Here is an 18,784-nt window from a genome sequence, read left to right on the forward strand (position 1 = left end):
CAAAGCTAACATACAGCACAATATAGATAGTATTATATTAAAACCATTAAGCAAAGAAGCCTGTGGAGTCTGGCTGGAGGTGACCATCCATCTAGCCATTGAGCCTCTTGCTGGGCAGCACTGATATGGCGCAATGTGTTGGCAGTAGTAGATGGCATAGATAGATAGATAGATAGATATAGATAGATGATAGATAGATAGATAGATAGATAGATAGATAGATAGATAGATAGATAGATAGATAGATAGATAGATAGATAGATTGATTGATAGATTTGCAGGAATTTGTGTGTCAGGACAAGTTTCCAATCATTTACCTGGAATATGTAACAGGACATGCAGGCAGATAAAAACCAACAAACCAATGTTTGTGAAGGCCTTCACTTGACTGCACTTCTGTAGGTGAAATACGTTGGCAGAAACCCTTTGTTTGGAACAAGCCGCACTGACCTGATTTACTGTGCATCGTGTATTTTTGCATATTTACATACTAGACCCTAAACTTAAAGGAATTGTTTGCCTTTTGCATTTTTAATTATTTAGGTCAGGGCTGTCCAACTGGAGCTCCATGGGCCAGATGTGACCCTCCTTTATTTAGATTTTATTACATGACATCGTCATTTTAATTTAATCTGGCCCTCCAACATGCTGTACGAGATATAATTGGCCCACTACATGTAATCAGTTGGACAGCACTGTGGTTATTGTTCAACTCTCAAGTTTGACCTGAATAGAAACATAATAAATAGTAACAATAAAAAAGTAACAGTAGCAATAGTTTTTTGGGTGTCGGGGTCAGTGACCCCTCTCTCTGCAGGTTATCAATCTGCAGGATAGTGGAGCACATTGCAGTAATTTGTTGTAATAACAATGCTCACAATTCCAAGTGGCAAAATATTTAGGATATTAGGGTTTTAAAGGACCCTGTGTCTAAACCCCTTACCCATGGTTCACCAGCCCCCAGGTAGATCATACACTTGTACTCTGTCTCTAACTGTAAAGCCAGTGGAAACCCAGACAAGTGGAACTGATTGGTTGCTATAATGCCTTAACTAGTAAACTCCCAAATAAACAATATAAAAAAACCATTAATTTGTTCAAAAAGATCATGATATAATATGTTATTCATACACGCAGACTGGAATTACCAGATGTCCAAGGACACTGAATCATGCCTCTTTCTAAATGTTTCTTACATAAGTACTTATTCCTGTTCACCCTGAATGGACAAGCAATGAAACTGCTCTTTTCCCACTGTATAATATAAGCAAACTACTTAGGATGCTGAAAACAAGTAAAACAAACTTGACAGAAATATTGTTGCATATAAGTCAATTAAAAATAGCAGCATTGGAGTAGAAATCCTAAGTAGTCACCACACAGCCATAATAGAATGAGCAGTTTTGTGTTTGACTGGCAGATTAAAAGCACTTTGGCTCCTGGGCTGTTCTTGTACAAGAAAAAACTGTAAAAATAGATCTTAAAAAGGCATCTTCATATAGTAGCTCAGGCACATCATGCGAGATAGAGAACTTCTTTGTATTGATGAACTAAATAAAAGTAGCTAAAGGTAGAGGATACTTGCTTGGACATCTCGGATGGGGTGCATATGCCACAACTAACAGCTGGGGGGTTGCAAATAGAAGCATCTGCCCTGAGCCCCACACAAAGAGCAGCTTTGCATTGAGAATGCGGCAAATATAGCAGGAGTGGGCGATTTTAGAAATGTTTATTAAAGTACAGAGTAAAACTACTATTCATCTTCTCCACTGGTGAAGACAGGCAACTGTCCTCTCACTCTTTGATAAATATACCCCTTTGCTTCTTTTCACTGAGGAATGCTGCATTAGATAAGGTGGCCCTGAACATTTGCTTTTGACGACCTGATGGCTTTAGTACAAGTATGTATTAACCATTGTAATGATCATAGTTATATTTTTGCAATAATATTTTCAGCCAAGGTGACCCATCTTTAACTTAGAACCTGCCCAGGGTAATGTCACTGTCACATGATAACAAAGCCCCAAATCCTGGGCAATTACATCCACTGCAAAGGAGGGGTCTTATATAAATATATATTTTAATGGCTGTTGCAGTATTGGCTTTCACACTATAAAAGCCACTATTATTACTACTATTAAGATAATCCCCTATTTCCTCTTTGGTTAGAGGTTCCTGTATATAATACAATGCAGGGGTAGAATTGTGGAGATTCCCAGCCCAAAAATCTGTGAAGGTTTAAACCATGTATAAAAACAATGGGAATTTGCTGTGAGCAGACAACGTGGCAGATACAGATGAGCCGCTTCTCTCATGGGAACCACATACTGCTCTGATAAGAGGAAACGTAATGTTTTGTTTAACAATATGGAATATCTTATGCCAGCGGGGTCTGCTCGGAAAAACCCCAGAAAGAAACATTGGAAGCATTTAACTCCAAGGCAAATATAAATCTTTTCTCACAGAGAATGGAAGTATGTGAAACAGGCATAAGGAAAACAGAGACAGACTTTACATTCACACCAGTTATTGAAAAATATTTTTATAGCAAAGCAGGACAAGGAAATTACAATTTAATGTCCGTTATTTCATGTAGAATTGAAAGGCATGAAATTATTCACAGAGAAGTCTGTAACACTGTGAAAGACACATTTTTTAAGATATAGTGGCCTGTTTATCATAGATGCCGATAGATGCACAGCACGCTTCCATGTGCACACACACGCAGACATGTGCTTATTCTTGACACCCTATGGGTGTGCTAGCTCCTACAGACACCCGAAGCTCTGAGGACTGGGCACAGAAATCTTATGTCCAGTCCCCACTGCTCCAGGTGTATGTAGGAGAGATGCACAACAAATGTAAATGCATTCTCTAGCATGGGGTAAAATAAGTTATATAGAGTTGAGCATTGTGCTGCCACCATCACAAAGGGCCCCTGTTGGGGGGGACAAAATATATTTTATTGTGTAACAGTTGTTAGATGATTTCAGTGCATATATCGGCAATTCACATTTGTGCTGGTTGGAAGGCATTTCGGGGAGATAAGTCACCTGCAGTAGTGAAGATTTATCATGGGCGACTAATAGCCCCATGGGCCATAGACCTTACACAGATTAGGTAGGCTCATCAGTGGAAGATTACAGTATTTAGCATTTTAATGCAGCCTTTAGTTTCGTAGACTAAGGGGTACATTTACTAATCCACAAACGTCCGAAAAGCGTCCGAATGCGTTTTTTTCGCAATGATCAGTATTTTGTGATTTTTTCGTAGCGTTCCAACTTGCACAAATTGTCGCAACTTTTTCGTAGCCGTCGCGCCGAGTACGAAAGTTTCGGATTCATTCAAGCTTCAGTATCGGGACTTTCCTTGGGCCAGGTTGGAGCTGCAGAGTGCCATTGAGCCCTATGGGAGACTTTCCTTGGGCCGGGTTGGAGCTGCAGAGTGCCATTGAGCCCTATGGGAGACTTTCCTTGGGCCGGGTTGGAGCTGCAGAGTGCCATTGAGCCCTATGGGAGACTTTCCTTGGGCCAGGTTGGAGCTGCAGAGTGCCATTGAGTCCTATGGGAGACTTTCCTTGGGCCGGGTTGGAGCTGCAGAGTGCCATTGAGCCCTATGGGAGACTTTCCTTGGGCCAGGTTGGAGCTGCAGAGTGCCATTGAGCCCTATGGGAGACTTCCCTTGGGCCGGGTTGGAGCTGCAGAGTGCCATTGAGCCCTATGGGAGACTTTCCTTGGGCCAGGTTGGAGCTGCAGAGTGCCATTGAGCCCTATGGAAGGCTTTTCTTGGGCCAGGTTGGAGCTGCAGAGTGCCATTGAGCCCTATGGGAGACTTTCCTTGGGCCGGGTTGGAGCTGCAGAGTGCTATTGAGCCCTATGGGAGACTTCCTTGGGCCAGGTTGGAGCTGCAGAGTGCCATTGAGCCCTATGGGAGACTTCCTTGGGCCGGGTTGGAGCTGCAGAGTGCCATTGAGCCCTATGGGAGGCTTTCCTTGGGCCGGGTTGGAGCTGCAGAGTGCCATTGAGCCCTATGGGAGGCTTTCCTTGGGCCGGGTTGGAGCTGCAGAGTGCCATTGAGCCCTATGGGAGACTTTCCTTGGGCCAGGTTGGAGCTGCAGAGTGCCATTGAGCCCTATGGGAGACTTTCCTTGGGCCGGGTTGGAGCTGCAGAGTGCCATTGAGCCTGCAGAGTGCCATTGAGCCCTATGGGAGGCTTTCCTTGGGCCGGGTTGGAGCTGCAGAGTGCCATTGAGCCCTATGGGAGACTTTCCTTGGGCCGGGTTGGAGCTGCAGAGTGCCATTGAGCCCTATGGGAGACTTTCCTTGGGCCGGGTTGGAGCTGCAGAGTGCCATTGAGCCCTATGGGAGACTTTCCTTGGGCCAGGTTGGAGCTGCAGAGTGCCATTGAGCCCTATGGGAGACTTTCCTTGGGCCAGGTTGGAGCTGCAGAGTGCCATTGAGCCCTATGGGAGACTTTCCTTGGGCCGGGTTGGAGCTGCAGAGTACCATTGAGCCCTATGGGAGACTTTCCTTGGGCCAGGTTGGAGCTGCAGAGTGCCATTGAGCCCTATGGGAGACTTTCCTTGGGCCGGGTTGGAGCTGCAGAGTGCCATTGAGCCCTATGGGAGACTTTCCTTGGGCCGGGTTGGAGCTGCAGAGTGCCATTGAGCCCTATGGGAGACTTTCCTTGGGCCAGGTTGGAGCTGCAGAGTGCCATTGAGACTTATGGGAGGCTTCCAAAATCATGCAAAGTTTTGCCCGCCGTTTACGATCGCTCAATATGAAAAAGTCACGACAATATACGAGCAAATCGTAACAGCTACGAAAAAGTCGCAACAATTCGCGCAAGTCGGAACGGCTACGAAAAAGTCGGAACGGCAACGAAAAAATCGCAAAAAATACGAAAAAGGCGCAAAGTGTTCGTTTCCAATCCGAATTTTTCCCATTCGAATTTGGATTCGTGGATTAGTAAATGTGCCCTCAGAATATGTTTTACTGATGTTTTATTTAATGTTGCTGCACTGCTGCTCCCAGCATGCAATAGCCCTTGATAATACCCTAAAGTATGCCCAGCAACAGAGGTGGGTCAAGCTGGCCGGGCACCCTAGGCAACCCTGTCGGCCACCTCACCCCTGCACCTTCCCCCCCCTCACATGTGCGCGCATGCGCAGGGAGCGGAGGGGGGGGAGTCATTGCCCCCACCACGTTATGACAAGCGGCAGGGGTAAGAGAAGGGCCCGTAGGCTAGGGGTAGGCAGGAGAGGTTGCTGCCTGGCGCCCCCCAATCATTGCACCTTAGGCAGGTGCCTCTTCTGCCTACCCCTAGTTCCGGCCCTGCTGAGCAACAGTGTTTAGATCCCCTGTAAAGGTCCTGGCATCCTTAGCCAGTTGATGAATTTTGTAGTTTCCCAACACTGGATTAGACGTTTTTACATTCTGAACTTACCTTATACCAAAATATCTGCAATGACACTACCATTCTGCATTATATCCTTGCTGTAGAAACCAATAACATATTTACACAGATTCTCGTGTATTGGATTGTTGATCTCAAGTTTACCATGGGAAGAGCAGCAGTTCTCATGATAAGAAAGGAGATAATAGATTTATATCAGCTTCTGCATTCCTGCACTGATATAAAAGGTCAAGTGTATAACTCTAAGGAAGAAAGTATAACCTGCTCTAGTGAATTTAGTTTTAGAGACAGTATTCTAAAGGTAACTCATTCAGGAAAAGCTGCTGGCTAAACAGCTGGATCTGAATGCCATTCAAGTTAGGGTACAGGGGCCTTCATGCCCCCCTCTGCTCACCTCTCATGAGTACAGTGCTGCTTAACACAGGCAATGCTGTATTCATGGGGCACATGCAGATCTGCGGCAATTCAGAAAAGTAAATAAAATATGGTTTATGTCCATTTGTTGCACTTTGCACTCTACCCTGCACTTTTCTGAATTGCTGCAGATCTGTGACCCCATTGCATGTTTCCAAGTGCAAGTAGTAGAAGATGGGAGTAGATTTCTCTTGTAAACCAGATGTACCACTAAAGCCGGCCATACATGCACCAATGCACTTATGTTGTGAGAAAGGTAAAGGTTTACTTTTGTATTTTCTGCCCCCCTCCAGTCTATCTATGGCACACTCATAATGGAAAGAGAAAGGGCCACTGAGCCAATCCCCTCGCTCCATGCGAAGTCACAACCAGACTCCCCTCCTAGACAGATGAAAGGAGTCTTCAGTTTCAGTTCATAGCTAATATACCTGTACAGTAGCCACTATTTAGTATTTCATTGTAGCTGGTAATGTATGATAGCTTTCTTCTTTGCCAGACTTGTAAATGTCTGTAGTGTGGGTGGACAGGAGACATTTGCTCTGCTCTGAGAAAATAAAACCCAGACTGATCCTCAGGTCAGCTCCTTGTAACCTTGAACAAGTCCATTTATCTGTTTGTGTAGCAACTTTTCTTAGAACAATTCCATTATCAAGGTTGATTTATTTTCCCCTAATCCTAAGAAGTTTAAATAAGACTGCAACAAAAAATGTTAAGCAACAAAATGTAAGTAATATATATAAATCATTGATGATTATCTCATCCATTTCCTGCTTTCCCATGGACCCTTGAAGGAGAATCTAAACAAGTTTGTGTATGAACTATCTAATTAAGAGGCCTTCCACAATTTGGCTTGACAGCTAGCAACCCTATTGGCCCTGTGCTGCCATTACATTCTCTTCATTGATTGGCTGCTTACTAACTGCTTACCAACATCATGCCCATGTGGGGAAAGTACATCAATCAGAGATGTTTAAAGGGATTCTGTAGTGATTTTTATGGTGTAACTTTTATTTCTAAATGACATTGTTTACATTGCATAAAATTCATTTTACCATTTAAAATTTTATTCTTGAACCAACAAATAAATTTTTTTATTTGTAATATTGGTGTGTAGGTGCCATCTCAGTGCATTGTGCCTGATTCTGAGCTTTCAGAAGGAACCAGCACTACACATTAGAACTGTTTCAGATAAACTATTTTTTTTCCTAATCAATGTAAGTGGAGGAGTCAAGAACTGGGTGAGCCAGACTTGGGAGCATTTTTAGCAATACAGGTGTCAGGGAGCTGCTATCTTGCTACCTTCCCATTGTTCTGCTGATCAGCTGCTGTGGGCAGGGTCGGATTGGCTGCCCGGTGGCCCAGACCCAATGCCTGTTGCCGGTCTCCCGGCCGCAGGTGTCCTCCCTTGGAGCGTTTCACTTATGTTGAGGGAGGGCCACTGTGGGGGGGGTTAGGGGTGTGTGGTGGGGGATGGAGCGCAGCAGGGGACGTGCTTGGTGGGGCCACCTTGTCTGACCCTGGCTGTGGGGGAAGGGGGGGTGATATCACTCCAGCTTGCAGCACAGCAGTAAATAGTGACCAAAGATTATCAGAGCACAGGTCACATAGCTGAGGGAACCTGGGAAACTAAGAATATGGCTAGCCCCATGTCAGATTTCAAAATTAAATATAAAAAAAAATCTGTTTGCTCTTTTAAAAAAAACAGATTTCAATGCAGGATTCTGCATGTTTTCCCATGATAGTATTCCTATAACCTGTGGTCTTCCCCTGTTGTTTCACTACAGCTCACAATGGCTGCAGGTTGCACATCTCTGATGCATCTGCTAAACACGTGATGTTGGGGCCCAGTGCAGCACAACTGTGACTGCTTCCCACACTTACTGGAGTTATCCTTCCAAACCTCTGAGCATGCTTAGGAAACCCGCATAAACATTTGTAAATATTTGTAATTTTTTTATCATTTTAATAAAAGCTTACAGCCATATAAGATATTTTAAATAGCCCTCTATAGAAACACCTCAGGTTGCTCCCTGGCTGTTAAAAAGGATGCCGAATGCCAATGTTATTAAAAGGCACGGGAAATAAAATTATAATAAGGTTGGTATTTTCTTTCTTTAAGTTGAGAGCCTTCAGGATACCTATGACTAAATGCCCATACCCGTCCTATGGTGTTTATTCTCAAAGGCATTCATAGTTGCAAGTTTTTTGGACAGATAGGGTTGTAGTTCTGCATTTCCTGTTGCTTACTTGCAATCTATTGCTTGCCTTCCTTCAATGTTCATAAGCCACCTAGAGAAATGTAAGCTTCTTGAACTCGAACTCCCTGTGCCAATAACTTGCTGTTCTTTGACCTAGATCCCCTTGGGCCAACCACATTTCTCTTATCCCCTTGGGCCAATCACATGTCCCTTTGCCTTGTGCCAGAGCACCTTGTAGGATCATTGGTGTTCTTCTCAGTGTTTACACTTAAGGGCCGTGACAGACGGGTAGATTAGTCGATGCCGGCGATTTACATTCTAGCCGGTGGGATGGCATTTCGGGGGGGCCCGCAAAAAGGGAGACTTGTCACGCGGCGACTAATCTCCCCGTTTGTCACGGCCCTAAGGCCACAAACCTGTCTGTCCTACACCCCAATATGTGACAGTTTGTCTACTGGTAAAATGCCTTACAGCACTATTACAGCTGTACATATTTAGGTCCTGACAAGCACCATATTTACACAAACAAGGTGGGCCAGATTTCTGAAGAATATTTTGCTAATACATACATTCAGGCTGTAGGTAACTACAGGGTTCTGACTTTTCTCTATGGCTCTACATCTTTAGCAGGAATGGTTTCACCCAATGTGCCACTACCGCCTCCCGGCAATGCATTATACCTAGTGCTCTACATACATAGGAAGCTACTCCACCTGTAAACAATCTAGCATACTGGGAAATGTTTGTGCCCTGCTGAGAGAGAATAATACGAGGAACAATGCGCATTTCATGTATGAGGCTCAGTACACATGCAAACTCTAGAAGCTAAATTCTACATGTTATACATTGTAATAGTTTGTTTCAAGCGTTATTAAATGCAAGCACTACTTGTTATGTGACAGTCTGTCTCTTTTCTGAGACTGTAGCCAGGCCCGGACTGGCATTCTGTGGATTCTGGCAAATGCCAGAGGGGCTGCTGTAAGATGCCATAGACAGTCACTATTTATTGGGCTGGCCCCCGCCTCTGTGTAATTTAAATGCCTGGGCCTATTTTGAATCCCAGTCCAGGCCTGACTGTAAACTCTGTGTTTAATTCAAGATTCTGTTGGTCAGATTAGTTATGGATTCCAATCACTATGTCAGTTCCCCTTCCATTCCCCTGAGACTTGGTTCCTTTATAAGCAGCAAATAATCTGCAGCAATTCCTCTATAAGTTGTGGGCAGTTGAGCATCAATTCTCTTTAAACATATTCAACATATTGAACATACTCAGTGCCTTGGCCATGGGGGACCCAGCTACATTTTCAGTCACAAAGTCTCGCAGAAACTGACTTGCATTAAACACAAGCTTTGTGAATAAAGCAGCCATCCATTAAACAGGCGAGTTGCACCTGTGCTCCTATGTACAGACTGAAAGCACCCGCTGACACGTCCCGGGGTGAATGGCACTTCTCTGAGCAGCTGCAGGCTCCATGCCCATTCAGTCTTCTTCTAGGAACACATGGGCCAGGGCAGCCTGCTGGCTTCCCTTCTGTCTAGGTCATCTGGGATACAAAGACTGTGTCTGGACATGTCCTGTTCCAGCTATTGTGCTTTCCTGGTCCTTTTAAACTGCAGATACCATAAGACTCTGACCTGTCACTCAAACTGACAAGAAGCTGCTGTTTATTTTTTGTGACAGTCGATGTTACGTCTGTACAGCAACCTTTCTCTGCAACACACTGAACAAATGAAATGTTGTTTGAGAGTGCTTTAATGGCTTTTTTTTAATTACTTGTAACTTAAAATTTACAAAATGTCTAAAATTAATAGCAATGCATCAGTATTACCAAGAACAGGCACAATGTTCTTTTCTTACAAAAGTGCCCCAGGCCATGGGGATCCCTGGAAACCAGTTGCATCAATTTTTAATGCACAGGACATTTGGGTACATTGTCCAACCAATTAGCCCACTGGCTAAACAGAAGGAGGGCGTACCAGGGGCCAGTCTGGGGTCCATATTACTTGCATTGTGTATGACAATATTCCATAAGAACACTTTTACAATAAAAGCACAAACATGTCTTGCTTAAGGTTGGCCATACATGTTTAGATTTTAGTCTTCTTCTGACGAACGTTCGGATATCAGCTGTACGTTTAAATGCAATGATCTAAAACGAACATTCAGACTGAAATTGTAGAATAAAGCCCTAAAAATGCAAATCGGAGGATGTTCTGAACATGAAATAGTTGGCAGACACCAATCTTACAAAAGTGACTTCCATTATAGGTCCCCCAAGGATATCATGCGCAGATTTTATTGTTATTCGTCCAAAATTTTATAACCTGGCCGATCAACTAAATGACCGATCAACATGGTATGAAAAATTTCCCTTGTCATTAGAGTGATAATGATCCGGTCCTGGTGTTTTAAAAGCCTAACGCATACTAAATAGTAACAAGAAATAAGGTCTCAGATTGGATCATTATTCCCCTCATGGCATGACTGACGTCTATGGTACAGAGGCACAGCAGTAGCTGCCACAGATCTCTTTCTTTGAATTGCCCTGCGAGTGTTCAGAGAGATCTGTGTCAGTTGTCATGCAAAGAATTGGATGCATTGTTAGCAAAGAACATTTGAACCCTCCTGGATGCTAGGAGTCATATCTGGTCGGCTATGTGCCTATAGTGATCAGTACAAGGCTGCACGTTCTCAGGCTGACAAGATGCAAACAAAGCAAAGCTGCAAGCCATGCCCAACATGCTGCACTATATTTACAAGAGCTATGTAATATTAAAGTTACATTTATTAAAAGAAATCTTCTGAGCCATTATGTGGATGGGGAATAGTAAGTTGCCACCAGGCCCAGACTGGCATTCAAAATAGGCCCTGGCATTCAAAGTACACAAACAGGCCCCCAACAGTCCACTAAATGTCTATGGCAGGGTTTCCCAACCTTTTTTACTCGTAAGCCACAGTAAAATGTAAAAAGACTTGGAAAGCAGCACAAGTGCTGTAAAACTTCATGGAGGTGCCAAATAAGTCTAAGATTGGCTATTAGGCAGCCTCTATGCACACTATCAGCTTACAGGGGGCTTTATTTGGTACTAAATCTTGTTTGTATTCAACCAAAACTTGCCCCCAAGTCAGGAATTCACTGGGAGCAACATCCAAGGGGTTGGTGAGCATCATGTTGCTCATGATTTGGGATCATTGGTCTATGGCACCTTACATCAGCCCCTCTGGCATTTGCCAGAATCCACAGATTGCCAGTCTGGGCCTGGTGGCCACATGAAGGTTCTTTCTCTCAAGGGTGCAATCATATAGCTTTGGTTTTAAAGGTCTAAAACCTTCATAAAACTTTCCTACTGCTGCCCCAGTTCTCTAAAGAACATGACCAAGCATTAAAGAGAATTTACCAACAAAAATGCTATATCACCTGTCTTAAGCTGGCCATACATTCGAAGATCTGCGCAATGGTTGAGGTAGCCAAACAAGAGGATTGGACTGATCCGATCTATGGCCGTTGGAGCTATTATGCAGGACGTCAGGACACGCAGGTGTGGTCTTCCATCTGATGGCAAAATCAAACCTGCCTGATTAATTTCTGGACAATTTTTAGCCTGATATTGGTTGGGCACGCCTGTCAGCTGGCACCATACATGGGACAATAAGCTTTCGACTTGGTCTGGAAGGACCAGATTCGCATCTTATATCGGCCTGCATATGGCCACCTTAACTGTTACATGTGGAGCTGCAGGGGACCTCTTAAACATGCACTGATACTCTGGCCAAAATGGCCTGTTCAGGAAACTGGGTAAATACAATATGATGCTTGTTGCTATTTCAGTATTGCATTTATATATGTACAAACCTGTGTAATATTTTTTATTCCTAAAAGACATGGTAAAAACTGGTGTAAAATAAACTAAGGCCATAGGACAATTCCAGATGGAGATAAATTACTTGTGTGAAAGGTGATGTACAAAAGCAATGTGAAAAAGGCAGTATTTCTTCTGTTTTGTTCTCTATTTTGTACTGAAAGACAGTGCTCAATGCCTTTATTTACACTGTACATATTGTGGTGATGTTTGGTGTATTGCTATTTTTAACTACCACTTTTTATAAATGCCCCAAAGTGTACTGATACTTCACTGGTGTGATATTATTCCTTGAACTGTGCCATAAAGTGCACATTCTGATTCCCTCTAGCAGGGGGATGCTTCTGTTATTATGATTATTGGATGTCACCATGGTTTAAATTAAATATAATATCTATTAAATAATTAGGTTTTGTTTTATCATCATACCACTTGCACTTGACTGGTTGCTTTAATCTGTTCACTTAAATTGCATCCCTGCAATTAGTCTTACCAAGTTTACTTGTTATGAGTATTAAAATATATTCTTCCAATGGATATTTATATTTTAAACTGTATTTCTGCCGAGTCCTTCTCCCCTTTGAAGCCCTCATTTTCACACAGGCAGTGAGTTAATGCTAAATCCCTGGCATCTCACAGGTCTACAGTGATGGAAGCTTTTAAACTGAAAGCATCTTTACTGTCATTGTTTCCCTTAAAATGAACTACCTGGCTGTAGGCAATAGAAACTGCAATAAAACCACCTACCACCCTGCAGAGTGAAACCTGCTGCCGCAATCCGGGGAAAAGTGATTGTTGGAGACTCTGCTTGGATCCACACATATAAAAACTAAACAAAGTGCAGAGGAAATAGCTGGGTTTTATGGACCATGTTAGACATTGCTGATTTTCCTCTATAAACCCAAGCAGAAATTAACTGCCATTGTGGGGTATAAAAGAGCACAGAAAGGGGGATCCTCAGTGGTGCTCAGCTGATTTGTACCCTTTGTAGATTGAATTCAGCTAGTCGTGTAGGTTGTTTACTTAACTTTGGGATAGTGGTGTCACTATTCATGGGATCTACAGCAAAATCATACTGGGGCCAACTAAACATTGTAAATTAGACATTTTCCATAAACATTTAGTGAAACTCATCTGTCACTGCCGATGACGGTCAGGCAGGTTTAAAAAAAACCCGTCGGCCAAGAAGCGAATCACTGCTAATTTATGCAGTCCTCACCCTGACAACTTGCATCTTGTCAGTATGATTCAATAAATCTGATATTGGCCACCTTAGGGGGCTGATTTACTAATCCACGAACGGTCCGAAGGCTTCCGAATGCGTTTTTTCCGTAATGATCGGTATTTTGAGATTTTTTCGTAAATTTTTGCGACTTTTTCGTAGCCGTTACGACTGTTTCAGAAAATGTTGCGACTTTTTCGTAGCCTTACGACTTGCGCGAATTGTCGCGACTTTTTCGTAGCCTTCGCGCCGAGTACGAAAGTTTCGGATTCATTCAAGCTTCAGTATCATGACTTTTCTTGGGCCAGGTTGGAGCTGCAGAGTGCCATTGAGCCCTATGGGAGACTTTCCTTGGGCCAGGTTGGAGCTGCAGAGTGCCATTGAGCCCTATGGGAGACTTTCCTTGGGACGGGTTGGAGCTGCAGAGTGCCATTGAGCCCTATGGGAGACTTTCCTTGGGCCGGGTTGGAGCTGCAGAGTGCCATTGAGCCCTATGGGAGACTTTCCTTGGGCCAGGTTGGAGCTGCAGAGTGCCATTGAGCCCTATGGGAGACTTTCCTTGGGCCGGGTTGGAGCTGCAGAATGCCATTGAGCCCTATGGGAGACTTACCTTGGGCCAGGTTGGAGCTGCAGAGTGCCATTGAGCCCTATGGGAGACTTACCTTGGGCCAGGTTGGAGCTGCAGAGTGCCATTGAGTCCTATGGGAGGCTTCCAAAATCAAAAGTCTGAAAGTTTTGCCCGCTCAATATGAAAAAGTTGCGACAAGATAGAGCAAATCGTAACGGCTACGAAAAAGTCGCGACAATTCGCGCAAGTCGTAATGGTTACGAAAAAGTCACGACAATTTACGAAAAAGTCGTAATGGCGACGAAAAAATCGCAAAAATACGAAAAAGACGCAAAATGTTCGTTTTACAATCGGAATTTTTTCTCGTTTAGTGACCTCGCCAAACAAGTGGATCTTTCAATGTATGGCCAACCTAAAGGGGTTGTTCACCATTCAGTTAACTTTTAGTATGACTTATAGATAGTAATATTCTGAGACAATTTGCAGTTGGTCTCCATTTTTTATTATCTGTTTTTTAGTTATTTCATTTTTAGTTCAGGAGCTCTATATATAATATATAATATAGAATATTATGTTCCCCAGGCTCCCGAATCACAGATTGCTTGCATATGGAATACATGGTGCTCACTTATTAATACAGGTGCCTTGCATAATACAGGGTATAATGTTGGCACGAGGGCCACTTTGCCTTAAAATCTCAGTGCATGGTGCTGTGTATAATGAGTAAACTGTATGAAATAGAGGTAATGCTAAACCGGCAATGCACCTACAAACTGAAGTGATAGGGGAGGCAAAGGGACTGTTGACTTTAGCACATTCTGTTGAGTCGCTCAACCGTAAGCTTTTTCCCACAGAAGTAGCAGAGGGCAAGATTCTATCAAGTTTCCACTGAGGGTTCCTGAAAGGGAAGGCAAACAGAAAGTCTGAGGCAGGTATTGTGGCCACCTTAAAACTCATGCAAATAGCACCGACAGCAAAGTGCAAGGATCCCAATGTCTCTCACTCATGGAGGCCATTATACCCATAGAGCGACAGTTTATCTCTCGTCTAGTGCTACAGTGCTTGGCTCATGGTGGCATGAGAGACTTGTAGTACATCAGCATTTGGAGGGCAGAGCTGTCCATACCTGGTAAACAGTAATACATTTCTGTGGATTCTTATACTAATTACAGATATTAGGAAGGATAATTAACATTTTCCCAGTGTTGAGCACAGTTGTAAAGGAAATCTAACCCCCTCCCAACAAAAATCAATGTGCAAATCATTCTTCTTGCCGCTTTTGCAGTTACATGGATTTTTTAATATTTTCACTATATTAGCAGTTTTACACAGAAGTTCTGAGCCAATCAAAATATACTTAGGAGTGAGATAACTGTGCAAAATAACGTTGAGGTGCTGCGTGCATTTAACCCTTTGCTCCTTAGCCAGCATAGAAGCTCAGAGCTGCTGTTTCAGCAGTGTAAAATGTTTAATATCATGAAAAGAGAATAAAAAATGAATGTAAATTGTAAAACTGATCAGCTCATTACAGGGCCTGGTCCAGTGCAGGGGTTCTGTTGTCCAGGGGATGCCTGCAAAATAATATGGCTCAGTATATTAGTTACCTTTGACAATGCAGCAAATTTGTATTGTTCAAAAAATACAACATAAAAATATACATGAAATATACACAACATGACCAGCCATGATATGACTTCTGTATGGGGGCCTGTGGGTCCCCGACAACTAAGCCTTTTTCTTCATGCATTTATATACAGTGGCTTTCAAAAGTATTCGGCCCCCTTGAACTTTTCCACATTTTGTCACATTACAGCCACAAACATGAATCAATTTTATTGGAATTCCACGTGAAAGACCAATACAAAGTGGTGTACACGTGAGAAGTGGAACGAAAATCATACATGATTCCAAACATTTTTTACAAATAAATAACTGCAAAGTGGGGTGTGCGTAATTATTCAGCCCCCTGAGTCAATACTTTGTAGAACCACCTTTTGCTGCAATTACAGCTGCCAGGCTTTTAGGGTATGTCTCTACCAGCTTTGCACATCTACAGACTGAAATCCTTGCCCATTCTTCTTTGCAAAACAGCTCCAGCTCAGTCAGATTAGATGGACAGCGTTTGTGAACAGCAGTTTTCAGATCTTGCCACAGATTCTCGATTGGATTTAGATCTGTACTTTGACTGGGCCATTCTAAAGCTGGCCATACACGTGGCGATCCGACGATGTTTCGTACGACCATCGGTCGCACGAAACATCGTCAGATCCGCCACACACCATTCAGGGCTGAATCGGCAGGTAAGGAGGTAGAAACAATAGGATTTCTACCTCCTTCTGCCGATTCAGCTCTGAAGGGAGAATTTTGGTCAGGCGCCTTCTATGGCGCCCGATCAAAATTTTCTAACCTGGCCGATCGACGAGCCGACCGATTTCAGCAGCTTCCTGCGACATCGGTCGGCTCGCTGACATACCATACACGCACCGATTATCGTACGAAACGAGGTTTCGTACGATAATATCGGTGCGTGTATGGCCACCTTAACTCATGGATATGTTTTGTTTTAAACCATTCCATTGTTGCCCTGGCTTTATGTTTAGGGTCGTTGTCCTGCTGGAAGGTGAACCTCCGCCCCAGTCTCAAGTGTTTTGCAGACTCCAAGAGGTTTTCTTCCAAGATTGCCCTGTATTTGGCTCCATCCATCTTCCCATCAACTCTGACCAGCTTCCCTGTCCCTGCTGAAGAGAAGCACCCCCAGAGCATGATGCTGCCACCACCATATGTGACAGTGGGGATGGTGTGTTCAGAGTGATGCGCAGTGTTAGTTTTCCGCCACACATAGCGTTTTGCACTTTGGCCAAAAAGTTCCATTTTGGTCTCATCTGACCAGAGCACCTTCTTCCACATGTTTGCTGTGTCCCCCACATGGCTTGTGGCAAACTGCAAACGGGACTTCTTATGGTTTTCTGTTAACAATGGCTTTCTTCTTGCCACTCTTCCATAAAGGCCAACTTTGTGCAGTGCACAACTAATAGTTGTCCTATGGACAGATTCCCCCACCTGAGCTGTAGATCTCTGCAGCTCCCCCAGAGTCACCATGGGCCTCTTGGCTGCATTTCTGATCAGCGCTCTCCTTGTTCGGCCTGTGAGTTTAGGGGGACGGCCTTGTCTTGGTAGGTTTACAGTTGTGCCATACGCCTTCCATTTCTGAATGATCGGTGGAACAGTGCTCCGTGGGATGTTCAAGGCTTTGGAAATCTTTTTGTAGCCTAAGCCTGCTTTAAATTTCTCAATAACTTTATCCCTGACCTGTCTGGTGTGTTCTTTGGACTTCATGGTGTTGTTGCTCCCAATATTCTCTTAGACAACCTCTGAGGCCGTCACAGAGCAGCTGTATTTGTACTGACATTAGATTACACACAGGTGCACTCTATTTAGTCATTAGCACTCATCAGGCAATGTCTATGGGCAACTGACTGCACTCAGACCAAAGGGGGCTGAATAATTACGCACACCCCACTATGCAGTTATTAATTTGTAAAAAATGTTTGGAGTCATGTATGATTTTCGTTCCACTTCTCACGTGTACACCACTTTATATTGGTCTTTCACGTGGAATTCCAATAAAATTGATTCATGTTTGTGGCTGTAATGTGACAAAATGTGGAAAAGTTCAAGGGGGCCGAATACTTTTGCAAGCCACTGTATGTACCCTGGATCTCTGTGGTGCTAGAAGACCTCTGAATGGCAGCAGGGGCTCCTATGGCTCTCCCAGTTCTTGGTAGGTCCCTGTGGCACTTACTTAGGGGTTAACCAATTCACTGCATGGGATCAAAGATTTCTGATGGTGGCCCTGGATCCCAATCTATCCTGGAGAAGCTCTTCTTCTGCTAATGATACTAATAATAACTATAGGAAGACATCTCTCCAGGGCTTCTAGGGCAGATGTGCCAGCCTTTGTAAGTTGTAACTACCATAATTCTCAACTGGCCAACATTCTGTTCTGGCAAAACACCTGCTCTGCAAAGAATTTTACCATGGTTACAACTGTCTACTTGCACAAGCCAATAGAAATAACCACTTGAGGGTCGGGGTTAGATATCTGCCACCATTCAGTAATGATCAGGGATCATACTAGTACCTCAGTGGTGCCAATCATAGATACAGGTAAGTAAATGAACCTCTCTTGAACCTCTGCTTTTGTTGGATATTTTCAGGTTGACATTAAAGTAAAGCATTTCAGGTTCATAAAGAAACATTCCCACGGCATTACAGGATAGTATAGAGTGTAAAGGTTGTATATATTGCTTTTGCATGCTGGTGAGCTGTCTTGCTTAGGTCTCATTACAGACAGTGTTGGAGACTGAAAGGTTGAACCTGCATTTTCATATTAAAAACATGACATTTTAGCAGATGGTTAAGACAACATGAATTTAACAACAACATTTTTTCCATTTTAGAAAGAACATTTCTATCACTGCCCACACTCTTCTAAATGAAAAGGAAATATTTCCTCTCCATCTATCTGAATCAGTCAATGGAACCATATTATCCAATTTCGAAGCTGTCCAACCTCTTTACTTTTTGCTACTATCCTTAACGGGTCGGGTACCAGGTAGTGACCAACAGTGCATGTTGGGTGGAGGTAGTAGAGACCAGGCAGCAGAAAGGTAGGAAGGGTACGGCTGATTGAACAGGATAAAACTCTATAAACTGCCCCAATGTGCTCTAAAGGAGATGAATGGACAAGAGATGCAACACAATGCACCAATGAGATCCCTGCTCAACAACATGATTAGCCATTTGCTGTTATCTTACAAATGGAGATTATTGTGTCATTTTGTGTTCATTATATAACACTATAATATCCCTGTCAAATGTAAAATATTAATGTCCAGGTAGCCAGGAGGGCAAGACCATAACCTGCAGTAGCAAAATAATTTGGAGCCCTTAATGCAATCGCCAGTATGAGGCATGCTAACCCCATATTCACAATGTGATCATGCCCACGTCTCTTTCATGATATCACATTGTATGACCAGCCCCTAAGCAAATACCATACTTGTGAGCTCTATGCAAATTGAGATTTGGGGCTTGGCTGCTCTT

The sequence above is a fragment of the Xenopus tropicalis genome, chromosome 9 (assembly GCF_000004195.4).
Source record: "Xenopus tropicalis strain Nigerian chromosome 9, UCB_Xtro_10.0, whole genome shotgun sequence".
NCBI lineage: Eukaryota > Metazoa > Chordata > Amphibia > Anura > Pipidae > Xenopus > Xenopus tropicalis.